Source organism: Lepisosteus oculatus, chromosome 10, assembly GCF_040954835.1.
Source record: "Lepisosteus oculatus isolate fLepOcu1 chromosome 10, fLepOcu1.hap2, whole genome shotgun sequence".
NCBI classification, from domain to species: Eukaryota; Metazoa; Chordata; class Actinopteri; order Semionotiformes; family Lepisosteidae; genus Lepisosteus; species Lepisosteus oculatus.
Genome location: NC_090705.1, coordinates 42,524,848 through 42,538,694, shown reverse-complemented (window position 1 = coordinate 42,538,694; position 13,847 = coordinate 42,524,848). Strand labels below are relative to the sequence as shown.

The 13,847-nt window shown below is 41.3% G+C and overlaps 1 protein-coding gene across 3 annotated transcripts in view; it reads left to right on the top strand.

The window, feature by feature from the left end:
• The first annotated feature begins 13,469 nt into the window (after positions 1-13,469).
• The window catches only part of ulk4 (unc-51 like kinase 4), a 112,379-nt gene continuing 112,001 nt past the window's right edge, over positions 13,470-13,847 (top strand). For all 3 annotated transcript variants that reach the window (XM_015357027.2, XM_015357026.2, XM_015357030.2), the window contains exon 1: positions 13,470-13,619. The gene's annotated coding sequence lies outside the window, so the exon portion shown is untranslated. The remainder of the gene's footprint in view (positions 13,620-13,847) is intronic.

Below are 13,847 nucleotides of genomic sequence, written 5' to 3'. Positions count from 1 at the left end.
TAAAAACAATGATTTGACCTCCAAGACTAATTTGATATGTTTAACTAAAGACAAATTCTAATCCTCTGCTGTGATCAACACAGGCCTAAACATTGCTCAGAAGCTTAAAACCAGGTTGCTGATTTGCACAAATCATGGTATAAATAGTATAATAATTCAATAATCTTAAAGACTTTGATCAATTTGCAGAAGTACCTGTTCACATTATATCTGAGATTAAAATGTTCAAGGCTTTTTTTCTCTCATATACAGTATACTGATTCGTTTGTGTTAGACCAGAAGAGGAGACGAAACGGACAGTGTGTAATGCTATGAGATAGAAGGCTACTTAATTAAAAAAAATTTGGCAATTTTTTTTTACTTCATATTTACGATAGCCTGCCTGGCCTAACGACTTCGGAACCCACAAATTTAATCCGTGGAGGTTTGTTTTCTCACATGGGCTTGACACAAGAAGGACGGTCTGTTTGTACCGCTGCGTGTAAGCTGCATCTCCCTTTCACAATCTCATTCTCAGTACATTCCTGCCAAAGCACAGCCCGGCTGTGCAATCAGCAGTGACCAACACTGAAATCAGGCACATTGTACCGAGCTTCCATGTGGGTAGAAAACAACTCCCTACTCACTGCTTAACATCCAAGCCCTTAACAGTAGACATGGGGTTCTCGCTGGACTGCAAACATGGCAAGCACAACAGATACAAGGAGACAGGGGGTATTTCATCTTTTGAAATGTAAGGATACTCAAGGTATCGGTAAATCTAGCACAAGATACCTGTGAGAAAAAAGCTGACTTGCTGACTTTCACGTGGGCTCAGCCCGGCATGAGGAAGCTCCAGCAGCTCGAGCACATCCCTCGCACAGCTTGTGTAACGATGGTGCTCTTGCAGGATGAGAACGTGGCCATTTCACTGCGGGACAAGCTGTGGTATCTAGGGCTCACAGAGCCTTACAGACAGCTCAGGCTCTACGGGGGGAACGAGACAGTCCCACAACACAGCATCTGAAACGTGGTGCAGAGCAAGCTTTATGGGTGTGCAGCTTTTGCAGTGACACGCGCTGCTGTCCTATGACTTTCGCAGTAGATCCCACAGGGAGGACAAATGCTTTTCAGCACCATGAGTTTACTTACAGTAGGTCAGTTCGCTAACATACTATATCAGTGCACCTTCTGTATAAAACATTTTTTTACCTGATAGGTTTGTGAATCTATTATATAGTACAGTGCTTTCCAAAACAATTAAGATTGATCTAAGATTATCATGACTGTAGAACAAAAACAAAGGTTTTGATGTTGCTGAATTAATACTTTTGTAGGGCACTGTTATCAAAATGTTTCATTGGATGCTCAGCATACTCACCAAGTAAAATTAGGTTTACCATGGTGGGAAAATACAAAATATTTTGCTTTTTTTCCAAAATTCCTTTTCCTACTGTTCCCATACTATTGATATTACCAATAACATGATTCAGATTTATGCAGTCAACAAATCTAAAATGACCGTGTAACCTTTACCAAACGTGACATATAACAGAGGGGAATTTATCAAGTTTCAGGAGTTCTGTGGGATGTATACTGTAGGTCATTAATCAGGGTGCGTTACTGTATGAAACTGGCCTGTGATATTTAAGAGTGCTGCACCACACCACAGATTCTGTGCAAACTCAACAATGTTCTTATCCTGCAGAGCTGCAGAGCTGAAGCAAGAGGAGAAGCTTAATAACTTAAAATTAACTTTTAAACATCGCCTATTGATTTTCCTACTCATTCAAATAGCTAATGTGTTCAGGTGAAACAAACCACTGAGTATTTCCTTTACCAATGGTCTGATATAAACCTGACCGAATCAGTCCTCTCTCTCTCTCGGACTCTACAGAATTAAAAAAAGGGCGCAGCTCAGCTCTGACACCACGATGACAGATTCCCATCGGGAAAATGTTCTCGGGCTCAGCAACTGCTTTAACAAAGCCCTGCCTTGTTCTCCCTGAAGTTTAATTTTCTTTGTCTCCCAGAAATTAGACCAAAAAAAAGCTTCTTGGAAGCTTTGGTTTGATTTTCACATCAGGACAGGTCTTCAGCTGCCATAATTGCTGAAGGTTGCAAGATTTAGTTCACCGTATCTGATTCATACTGCACATAGAACAGTAGGAAATTAATACCATTTGATGTGAAAAAAATTGTCCAAATTCAAAAGTGATATGCCTCTTGTACATATACAAGTACAATTTAGTGATACTCTTGCTTTTACTTGATTAATTTGCTGACCTTTTTTCTTCCTCTTTACCCTTCTCTGGATTACTTCTGCTGTTGCACAACGAGAGCCTTAAAAAAAAACATGTTTGATTATTAGAGTGTAGAATCGGAGAAAACTGACTTTGTTACCATAACCATACTGGACATGATTAATTATCCCTGCGTAATATCCCAAAATCCAGGGTTTACCCTCTCTCCCTTTGTTGTTTTGTGTAGGCAATAAATAACAACTCACAACGTCTTTATGACCTTGAGAAAAAGGAAACATAACTCCTTCCAAAGGCCATTCAGTCATCCAAACAAACATTAGGAAGCAATCCTCTTACAGTACTTTCAACTTTAAATGTCAGGAATTACATTGATGGACCTAGTAATAACTGCTAAATAGCCAACCTGTAGCTCCATAGCAAATCACCTGTAATGGCTACATGGACACACAATTCTCACTATATTCAGAATAACTGCAATACATGTATATATTGCATACACCATGGACACATAACAGCTCTACTCACATTGAGTTTTATTCAATTTCAAAAATGTAACCTCAATTTTGTGATTTTTGTGTTTTTGTGAATTTTTGTGATTCTTGTCATTTTTGTGAGCTCGCAGAAAAAGACATTTCATTGCCAGCAACTACTGCTGCACGCCGTATTGTTGTGCATTTGATAAATAAACTTTGATTTGATATGATTTTGATTTGATTAGTACTGTATTTTACCCACGACAGTACATGAGGACTTACACAAGACGTACACTCATTGACCTACACCTCTACAACTGTACTGCTCTGTGCAGAATTCTAGTGCTTCTGCCCTTCAGTTTCCAATGGCTTTTTTTCTGTTTCAGCGCTGTCAGTTTACATTATCCTGCAGGACACATTTCTAAACACCAGTAGAGACTAAACCTTAAAAACAACACTAGGCCTTGTCAAGACAATTCAGTGCAGTCCGCACTACAAATTCACATAACCATATACAAACATCTGCCTACTTTTGTTTCTAAAACCAACAATAATAATGCCTTTATTCAAAGCCCCACGATGATAACCCCATCACTGCTTGCTTGTTTATCTCTACTCTCAGATTAAATAGAGTGTTTGTTCAGAGCTAATCAGTTTCTGAACAGGCAACATTGCAACACCTAATTACTGCAACTAACCTGAATTAAATCTTCATTTAACTTTGTTGAGTCCGAATAACTAGCAGTTATACAGTTGTTCAAGCCAAAATGAAAATACTTATTTCAAATTTAAAGGAAACTTTTACCCCTGTTGAAAAGCCTTTGCATGGATAGCTAAGAAACAGAATAGTAAAACAAAAGTTCAAATAATGCAACTTTCTTAAATATTTGTTTGGGCTGTAAACATCATATTCTTTCATCTGTGATGAATAAAAGCATAGCTGACTTCAATGCTGAAAAGAAAGACTGGTCCAACAAAGTCATAAAACAAGCCAAATTAATTATTGTTCTTATTTATTTCAAAATCAGACAAACGTAACAAAGGTTGGCTGATTTTGAGACTCATATTTAAAAAAAAAAATACTTAAAATAATACTACAGTAATCCGAGAAATTAAAATGTATGCAGTTACCTAAGGAACTTTCCATTTAAATATGAGCAAGACAAGAGGAATTTACTCACTCCACTGGATGGGAGGACACAAATGAAAAACTGGTCTTGAATACAGTCTTCTGGAGTTTCTGTGTAATGAAATAATGCACATTTTACATGAGACGTAAAAGGGCCACTAGTTATACATCGGAATTGTGCCTGTGCAAATAATTTGAATATACGCTTGCGCTCAAAGAAGACTTAAAGTAACGTATAAGTCAGCTCCAAGTAAAGAGCTTGTACTTTACGTTATCTGATGGGATGAGAAGCTCTGTACCTCTTCCAGGCCCCCTCTCCTTTTCACAGAGCTTCTAAGAAAATCGCCTCTCGCTGGGGCTCAGGCTCATGAAAGAGACAGAAGCTCTCCCAGACAATATGACCAAGCTGACAGATTCCACAGGGAGGGCAGACTGAGGACTGCTGACATTACAGAACTCCATGACAACTTTCTCTCAGACAAGACAGCTATGCATACGAGCGACACAAGCTTTGTCTTCTCGGCTAGGGGGGGGATTTTTTTTCAAACCCAGATTAACGAAATGTCATTGAAATGTAGAGAAAAACTCCTAGGCACTAACTGCCTCCCCCACTGGAACACAGGCCGGCTTGCTGGAGAGAAACTGAGCACACTCACCGTGATGTCACATGGTTTCTCCCATCCCCCTGCTCGGCTTTTTCTCCCCATTGTCTGCTCAGTCTCTGACCTGTCATTACTTTTAATATTAATTTGAATGACGCTTTTATTCAGTGCGAGTCTTACAGCTGGGTATTATACTGCAGCTATCCGAGTCGAGTCCTTTGTTCAGGGGTGAAACAGCAGTGCACCTTGGATATGCACACAGCCGACCAGCTCTGAGTTCAGGATACACTACTCTGCAAGGAGAATGTATTTTGAGAAACATCCGATCTTTAAAATTTCTCAAAGACCCCTACTGATATTGTGTTATAAAACTTGGGCTGGATTTGTGATCAAGACCCGTTGTAAACAATTCAAGCTGAGGGTGATGTGACTTTTAAAAATAAAGAAATCTGGAACAAGTGCAGCTTGTTGACACTTCCAATTAACTTCATTCTGTTTTCAATCTTCTCTACTTTGTGCACATCGATTCCAAAAACGTCAGCACACAGAGCTCTCCTCATCCTGCTTATCCTTATTTCTGACTGACCGGTTGTCAAGAAGACATGCGTTGATGGTGATCGAACATGGTGCAGAACACACTCACAGAAAGAGCGGACGCTCAGAACTTTCCCACAAACTCCAACCAATTCCAAACCCTTTGGATCTTTTATTGTAAAAATATCCCCCAGATGCGAATCTGAAATCAATTAGACTGCTATGAAGAACTCAGCTGGTGCAAAACCCAGAAGTGACAGGTTCTACCAGGACCAGGGCTGGGAATAATACTATCTCAAAATCTGTCTCAACACGGAATTGCATCCGATCACGTTTTTGGATTGGGATTTGTCTGCGTGCTGCTGCTGTAGTCACCAGCTGCAGCGTACTGGTTACCATGACGCGAAGCAAGGCGAGTGGAGGCCATTCAACCCATCTAGCTTCATTTTTTGATCCAAGGATTGCAATCAGCCTTGTACAGAAAACTCTTATAGTTCTGTCAGACATCTTCTCGGATTATTAGAATAATGGCACCCGTTCTGTTCCAAAATTCGCCAACATCACAAAGTAAACAATCTGAACCCCTCTCCACGTGCAACACCTTACAAACTTCCGGAGCTTTGATAAAAGCGATAAAAGCGATTCGTTCTTCGAACAGTGATAGTGGCTATCCTGAAGGCAATAATAGCGGTCTCCCAGCATTCCTTTGCAAACAACCCATACAACTTGAATCAGGCCAGATCTAACTGTTGGCAATTTTTGTGTTCTTTTTTTCCCCACTAAATTACAGGCATTTATGAGGATTCGTAGTTACAGACCACAAATAATGTACTGCGAGATATTGCAAAACAAAAGAAAAAACTAATCTCATGTCATAATTACCAGACTTAAACATTTCTTTCTCTAAGTCATGTCATTACAGTGCTGTTTTGCCTCCCTCGTAGCAGGTATTGCACTCTGTGTTTTCAGATAAAACACCACAGCCTCTAGAATTCTGCAGTTAAACATTTTTTGTTTTTGTTTTAACTGATCCTTAATTGAAACAAAAAGCAAAAACAAGCTAAAAAAGGAAATCCTGGGTGAGACTTGTACATGCTTGAGAAACAGCCCTACTGTATGTTTCCTGTGGTTTCCTGAACAGGCATGTAAAAGCAACTGACGCTACTCATCCTCAGTAGGTTGAAGTGCAGTTGGCCTTGTGTTTCAAAACAATATAACAATACAAGCACCAGGCAGGTTGACACAAAACAGCAACTATTTTTCATAACCAACCAAAAGGGTGTGCCTTTTTTTCTAGTCCAGGAGGTTATTATTTCAATGTGAAAAATGGCAATATACTGTACAGTATACTATAAATCTGGTAACTGCTATCCAAGGCATTAGGGTAAGTGTTCGAAAGGTCATCAGCTTTTTGACTTCAACTAGGTAACCTCTGTGTTTTCAATCTCCTAATTAAGAAAGGGTCAAGTGAGATTTAGTGGGATTGTACTTCTGCCTATTATTAATACCACAGTAACTCTATCCCTAACACCATCGTACAAAAAAAAACAAACAGCGTATATCTAAAACAGCACTTATCCTATATTTTGAGCCTTTGTTAAACAGAATTGTTAAATGTTAAATAATATCTCCATTTAAACAGAAGTGAAAATCCCCATATTAGCTGCACTTAAACCATTAGTCTAAGCCGTTAGTTGAAATGAGAAATATAAATTCATAACTGCTTAAATCTATTCAGGTGAAACTGAGGATAGACGTATAGACAAGAGTGAGCATTAAGTCTCAGGTTAGTGCTTAAATAAGCATTAAGTCCAGGGTTAGGAATACTCCCAGGGTATCCTCTATCCCTCAGTACTGTGAAAGAAACTTCCTAAAAGAAGGATAAGATTCCAGTTCACTGATCACAAAAATAAACCCACTGCAGTTTCCCAGTAGGAAAAATGAGTCTACACTCCCATAGAAATAACAGGAAACACCTCCGGGCAACAGCCACTCAAAGTGTTTGTTTTATTCTTAATGGAGTCTTAAATCTGAAACCTGCAGGTGGAGGTTACTCTCTACAGTAAGTCTTCACTCTAGTTGTGTTAACAAGTCTATTAGCCATGTCTGTCTTTCACAGTAATCAGCTCCACTACAGTATAAATTGTTAAAAAAGTCTATCAATAAACAAAATCTGAATCGATTCTTCCACTAGGAGGATAACTGAATTGAAGACATCTAAGGAAATAATGCTGTGATCGTACCAATGGAATTATGATGTGGCAGATTAAATACAGGGAAAGGCAACTGAAGCTTGTAGGTCTACTCATGGTACTGCTATAGAGACACATACATACAGCACACTGAGCAGATTCACACATGCAGGAGCAGCAGACATGATAAGACACAACACACGCAGGGAGAAATGAAATATGCTTCTTTTCCTGGGTGATTCAGTAACACGAGGTGGGCGGATTACGAGATATACTGTAGTCTTTATCTGAGAGTCTAGCATGTTTTGGCCTCAGACAGTGCTCTTTTCCACCACATCACCACAACTGTACCAAGTACAAACATCTACATGTACATTGTCTTCGGCCTCATAGCCTATTTGACATAAAACACTGAAAGGTCAAGAGAAAAAAAAAGCTGTTTCACCGTTTCTCAGATTTCACAGTACATTGTGAAGGACAGTTTTTCAGCATGTATCGCTCCAGTCGCACACTGCGATCCCAAAGCCATCCGGCCATTTTCTGACCACTATATCCAGGGTCCCCGGGGGCTAGCAGTGGGCACAAGGCAGGGTACACCCTGGGCAGGGCGCAGGGCACCCACAGACACAGCCAATTCTCCCAGTGGCCAACCGAACTGCCCGGAAGTCTTTGGGCTGTGAAAGGAAACCGGAGCCCCCGGAGGAGAACATCCGAACTCCACGCGGACAGAGCCCCAGGTCCAGAGTTGACCCCAGCAGAGAATGACCCACAGTTCCACACGGGCAGGAAACCAGCCTTCTTCCCCAGAAACGTGCCCCCACTATTCCGAAGACGGCAACTCCTCCCGGGGGGTGTGGAGAAGCGAGGTGCCCGGCTCTCTCTCACCAGGGAGAGGACAGTATGCAGTACAGCGGGTCATTTATCCCGCCAGCATGACTCTGGGAGGCGGGAGGGGACTGTGGAGCCTGGAGAAACGTCAGGCAGACACAGGACCGGCACCGACTCCGACACACACAGGTGCCCCTCGCACACAGGGGCGCCACCACGGAGCCATGCGGCCCATCGGCTCCGGACTGTGGAAACCACTGGACCGAACCGGGCGGAAACCTTGCTAACAGCAATAAAAGGCTTATCAGGGGGTGTAAATGTATCGTCTTCCTGATCAGACTGTTTTATTTATCAAGTTAGGACTCTAGAAATGTTGGAAGGCAGTAGTCCTCCATGCATATGGAAGTACAAGGTGTTATGTTGGATATTTGATCACGGTCTGTTGTTAGTGGCAGGAGGAGAATGAAAGGCTACAATCATTCCACGCTCTCCTGCTTCTTGTCAGTCCAGAAGGAAATGTATCCCCATCGCGTGTCACGTAAAACAAATACATTCAGTATGAATGCAGTCTGGCTCCATTTTGAACACCGTTATGGAAACAGTCCCATTGCAGTGTAAGAAACGGGTTTAAAAAGAAAACTGTAAGCACCTTAGATTAGATATATACACACACACACACATACCCTATCCTTCTTGTAAACCTGCATCCGTAATTTATTCTTAATAATGATACAAATACTTGTTCAGTCCTACAGCAAAAGATTGTTTAAAAAAAAAAGAAATCACCACCTGGTGATCAGATGTATGAATTGCAAGTCGGGAAGTGCACATAAACGAACCAAATACACAACGAAAATAAATGTAGGGTTACCTACTGCACAAGAAAAGGCGAAATCAAAACAAAACGTTGTTGTTTTAAAAAAAATGTTTTTTTTTAAAAAGAAACAAATCACAGCAAACACAAAACACTAAAATAATAGCCGAATTCTTCTGCGAGCTTGCTACACACCGCAACTTGTTCTGGTGACCTGACATTACTTTCCGTTTGGACTTACCCCAGAAGCAGGGGGCTCTTTTGAAATGGCATCCCGCACAGAAAGTGCCGGGATTTGAAGAATCGTTCAGGAGGACTGTGCTCGCTGTGAAAGCAGGGAATGTCAGCAATAGTGACGCAAAGATCAAGGAAGCCCCCAATCAGCAATCATCTCCGGACACATAAAAAAAGAGGTGTATGTATTTACATCTCACCCCCGTTCGTAAATACGTTCATAAAAGGGGGCTTCATTAAAGGTGACCTTATTCGATTTCCAGTCCATTGATCTCATGCAAGATTTGTTCAGCACATCACAGACGTTTCCCGTTTCACTACAACAACAAGGTGGGTGGTTGTAACAAGCATCAGCGACTTACCGAAAGTGAATGCTGATGAGACGGTGCAATCCTCCAGAATAAAAGCGATATCCAAATCCGACAAGCGCGGCTGAAACCTGGCCTCTATTGTTAATTTGTCGAGGTTTTTTTTTTGTTTTGTTTTGGACGCCGTGCTTTGATAACGCTATCTGGAGCACAGGGCTTTCGAGTGGTAAACGGGCTCCCGGATTGTGTAATTCTCCTGCAGCCTGGCGTCCTAATCTAAAACGAGCATTTTTTTCCACGTTTCAAACCATCCCTTGCGGTGCAGAAATAGCTATATTTAAAAGGCACGTATCCCCCCCACTCTTCAGGCGTGATTGTTCAAAACGGATCACCGCTACCGCTCCCCCGCGGAGGAGAGTTTTCTAGGTCCCCTTGCAGAAGCAGAAGTATTCAAATGTTCATTACACACGGGCAAACCAGAGGGAGCGTTTCGGTCTTTGGTCTTCCCCCCCTCAGTTCAAAACCACCAGCTGCTTTTTGGGTTGGTTCTCTTGCCCTCCTCGGAGCAGCCCGCGAAGCCGTGGGGAGGGGGGATCTGTAGGCTAGTGCAACACTGTCACAAAGGCGTTTCGCTGATGTTTCCGAGGCGAGCTGTGTTTCAAGCGCTCAGAAGCCGGCATCCACACCGCTGCACGCTTCTACCGCCATGTCCCTCTGCCTGCATTGCCCATGACGTCATTCTCTACAGCTGGACCGCCAGGCTCGGGCAGCAACAACTGCGCTTCTTCTGCACAACTGGTGTGGGGGGGAGAGAGATCATCAGCATAGTAATGCGGTGATCACCTCTGTTTTTAGCAGCGGGGCCGATAACCGGCGTGATGTGCATCTCGGAATTTTAAAAGGCTCGTCCGGGTTTATTATTTTGTTTGTGCAGCCTAGTTTGGGGGGGGTAACATCTTCCAGTCCCAGTTCACAAGACCGTGGCGACGAGGTTACGGCTGGGGGAAGGTGAGATTTCATGACTTACTGTAAGCGAAGCGTTCAGAATAGTTTCATTGCCCGTGAACCCAGCGGGCCGAGAGAATCAAGTATTTACACGTGAATTACGACTCCAGACCAATCAGTGAAGAAAGGACAAGATGACTCAATTCTAAACTATGTGAAATTATCGGACTACCAGACTCAGAGAGTTTTTACCCCCCGCACTATCAAACTATTCAACTCCCAGCCTCTTTTACTTACGATCTGAACCCCCACAGTGCCTTCTCTCTTTATCAAAACACACCTTGAAATCTACCCCTACCTCACATGTCAAGAAGCTCACTCCCATTATTTTCCATCCTTTATTTCATTCTGTTGATGTATGATTTTGCACATCCGATGTTGTTTTGCACATTATCTGTTGTCTCTGTCTTTCTTTTCTTATACAATTGTATTGTTGGTTTTTTTGTACTTCTTACACAAAACTTCTTTTGAGAGCTAGCTAAATACCATATACCTGTGTATGAGTATAATGACAATAAACATGAACTTGGACTTGACATTAATTTAAGCGTTTGGAAAACGATTTTCACACGGATTTACCTCAGGATGTATGACGCTTCCAGCCTAACCCTAAATCCACCTAATTCTCCAACCCTGGTTTTAATGCAATCTGCAAAATAACTTGAATTTCAATCTACAAAATGGAGTATAAAGCACAAAAATTGTCTTTTCAGAAAAGCAAATACACTCCTAACTTTGTTAAGGTGAAATTGGAGCTCTTGCTCTGTATGTTTTGTGACCAACCCAACATAATTTTAGACAACAGGAAGCACAGGGGTTGAGTTATAATATTGTAGTCCAGAGTAAAATTAGGATTCTGTTGGGGTTAGAGTTGCATTTAACTTATAATATTAAAATATATTATAATAATAGCAAATAGAGTATTTCCATTTGCACTGGGACTAATTATGAGGCAGGATGTATTTTGGTCCTAACGTGACCTTTTCTTGAAGGCGTGTATTTGGCATAGATTTACAATAAGACCTAATTATAGCCAGGAGGCCTAATATGGCTTTCGGTCCTTCTACAATATATCTCACAACCAAACCATAGACATCACAAACCTGCCCTGCATTTCAATCCAGAACTGGACTGCCGGGCAAAAAAGGCAAATAGGATCTTTGGTAATATAAAGATGAAAACGGACTGATCCTAAGCCATTTGACACTGGTGTTAGGAATAGAGTGACAGTGGCAATTCTCCTGAGAGCTCCCACATCACAGTTTTAGAATTACCTTGAAGAAGCCCACAGTTGGTGCTAATCAGGGCTGGTGAAACTCGTGCTGAGTGTTGAGACTTGTAAGAAGCTGGGCAGCTGGAGATTCTCTGTTTGGGGGCCGACTGGATGAACTCGTGCTGCAGTTACAGTGCCTACATTGTTGACAGAAACCGGAAGAGAACAACGCTGATACTGTCTGTCGCAGCCCCCGAGTCATCCGTTTGTTCCTGCTTGTAAGTGCTGACTTACTGCAGACAGAACGTCTTTCAGGAGATGGCAGAAAAGTGCACCACACCCCGGGCTGCCCACTCAGCTCTCCATTGTGAAATGTGCCCTGTATGATGTAAAACATTACGGTAATAGGCATCCATTGCTGTGTTTATTTAGAAGTGGATGATTAAGTTTAAGGGAGAGCTTTAAAACATCTGGATTGTTTCCCATTTCTGCATTCCTGTAATGTTATATGATAAAAAAAGCAAATCATAACATAGGTACAAGCCATGTGAAACAGGTACAGTAAGGCATGGTTTTGTAGCTACATAAAACCATGTAGAGTGTTCATTTGAACACTTCTTCCACTAACAGGCTTCTAAACCTCATACCTCAACTTCTTAAACTTCCTAATGAGGGCAGGCCACATGAGCATTTCGGACTCCATGAGCAGAACCCACCACGTGTTTTATCATCATCGCCATCGTCGTCATTGTAGTGATGACAATAATAATTGAAATCGCTCAGAAATATGATTACAGGTGTTGGTGAATTTTGGATAAAGGGGACCTAGTGTTACTTTTCCCCTCTCCTGATCCAAAAGGAATTCCAATGATATGATGGCAGGTTCCCTCCCCTTGAAGGCATGCATGCAATTGAACAGAAGAAGGCTTGTATCATCGTTCACATGAGATACACCAAGGGGAGCGACGTGTATCTGAGACTCTTTAGCTCTTGTGCTAAGCCAATGGTGGAATTCTGAAGAACAAAGAGCCCTTAATACTAACCGGCTGACAATCCCTGACAGAAGAACTTAGAGTGGATTCTGAAAACAAATTTGAGTTATAAGGCCAGATGTTGCAAAACCTCATAGTCTGATTAGAATTTGTACGTGGAGAAGTTGATTAATAACAAGGTCCTGTCTGTGAGTTTTGCCATGAATGGTCTTACTCACGTCAAAAAAGGGGTCGAATTGTGAATATGAACATTTCCTGGAATTATAAACGTTTATTTACAACGTATGTTCGGTAGATACAAAGACACAGACCTCATAACTAGATTGTTGATGCCTCTGTATTGCCTACGTATGGGCCCAGATAATATATCAGTGCATGCAAGAGATACTGTATTTATTTATAACTTCCAAAAGCGTTAAACTATATGTTGAAGTACCAGGTACATCGCGTTCATCAATTACTACAGTATTTCCATAGGGCTGAATGTAACTCTATCCAAGAAACAAACTACATTTATGTCAAACAAAAGAGATCATGCTTAAATGTATGATTCCGATACTAACGTCCAGATTTCTATGGTTTGAAATGAAGCAACGGAAATAAATCAGAAGAGGACGAGTGATGATGCACAGTACGAGCTCTTCAACGCTTTGGTCATGTTTGGCGTCCTCGCCCGTATCCTAGAGACCGAGGTAAGGCTCAGAAATGGGTTGTACTAAAGTTAAAACATAGAGAACAGATCACAAAGATAATGTTTAATATTTCTTTTATTTATAAAAATACGTATACTATTTTCACCGAAGTTAAACATGTATACCTTTTCTGTCTTATCCTTAAGTATTGTAGGTTTTGGGGATGAATGGTTTTTGGGTCACCCCAAGTGTTATTCAGTAGTTTGTTCCAACGGTGCTTCCGGTAGTGCGTGCAGTTTGAAGGAGTGAAAATAATCGACTAGTGTGCAGTTTTCTAGCATTAACTTCAGGTTTTCTGTATATTGGCATTGCCCTTATTTTTTTTTATTTGGGGGAGTATCCACGTCGTGCGTGGAGGAGGTTTGTTTGTTTTTCATCATCGTTATTAATGCTAATTTATTCGGAGTTTGCGATGAGTTGAATTTTGGAAGATAGTTCAGTTTTGGAGATGCCTCCTATGATACTAGTGAACTTTCCATCTAAGTCGTGAAGCCTAATATCGTCATTCAATAATAAAGACGTATTCCCTGAGATTTTTAAAAAGTATATTGTTTTGCTGTAGTTAGTAAATAAGGGAATAGCATTGCA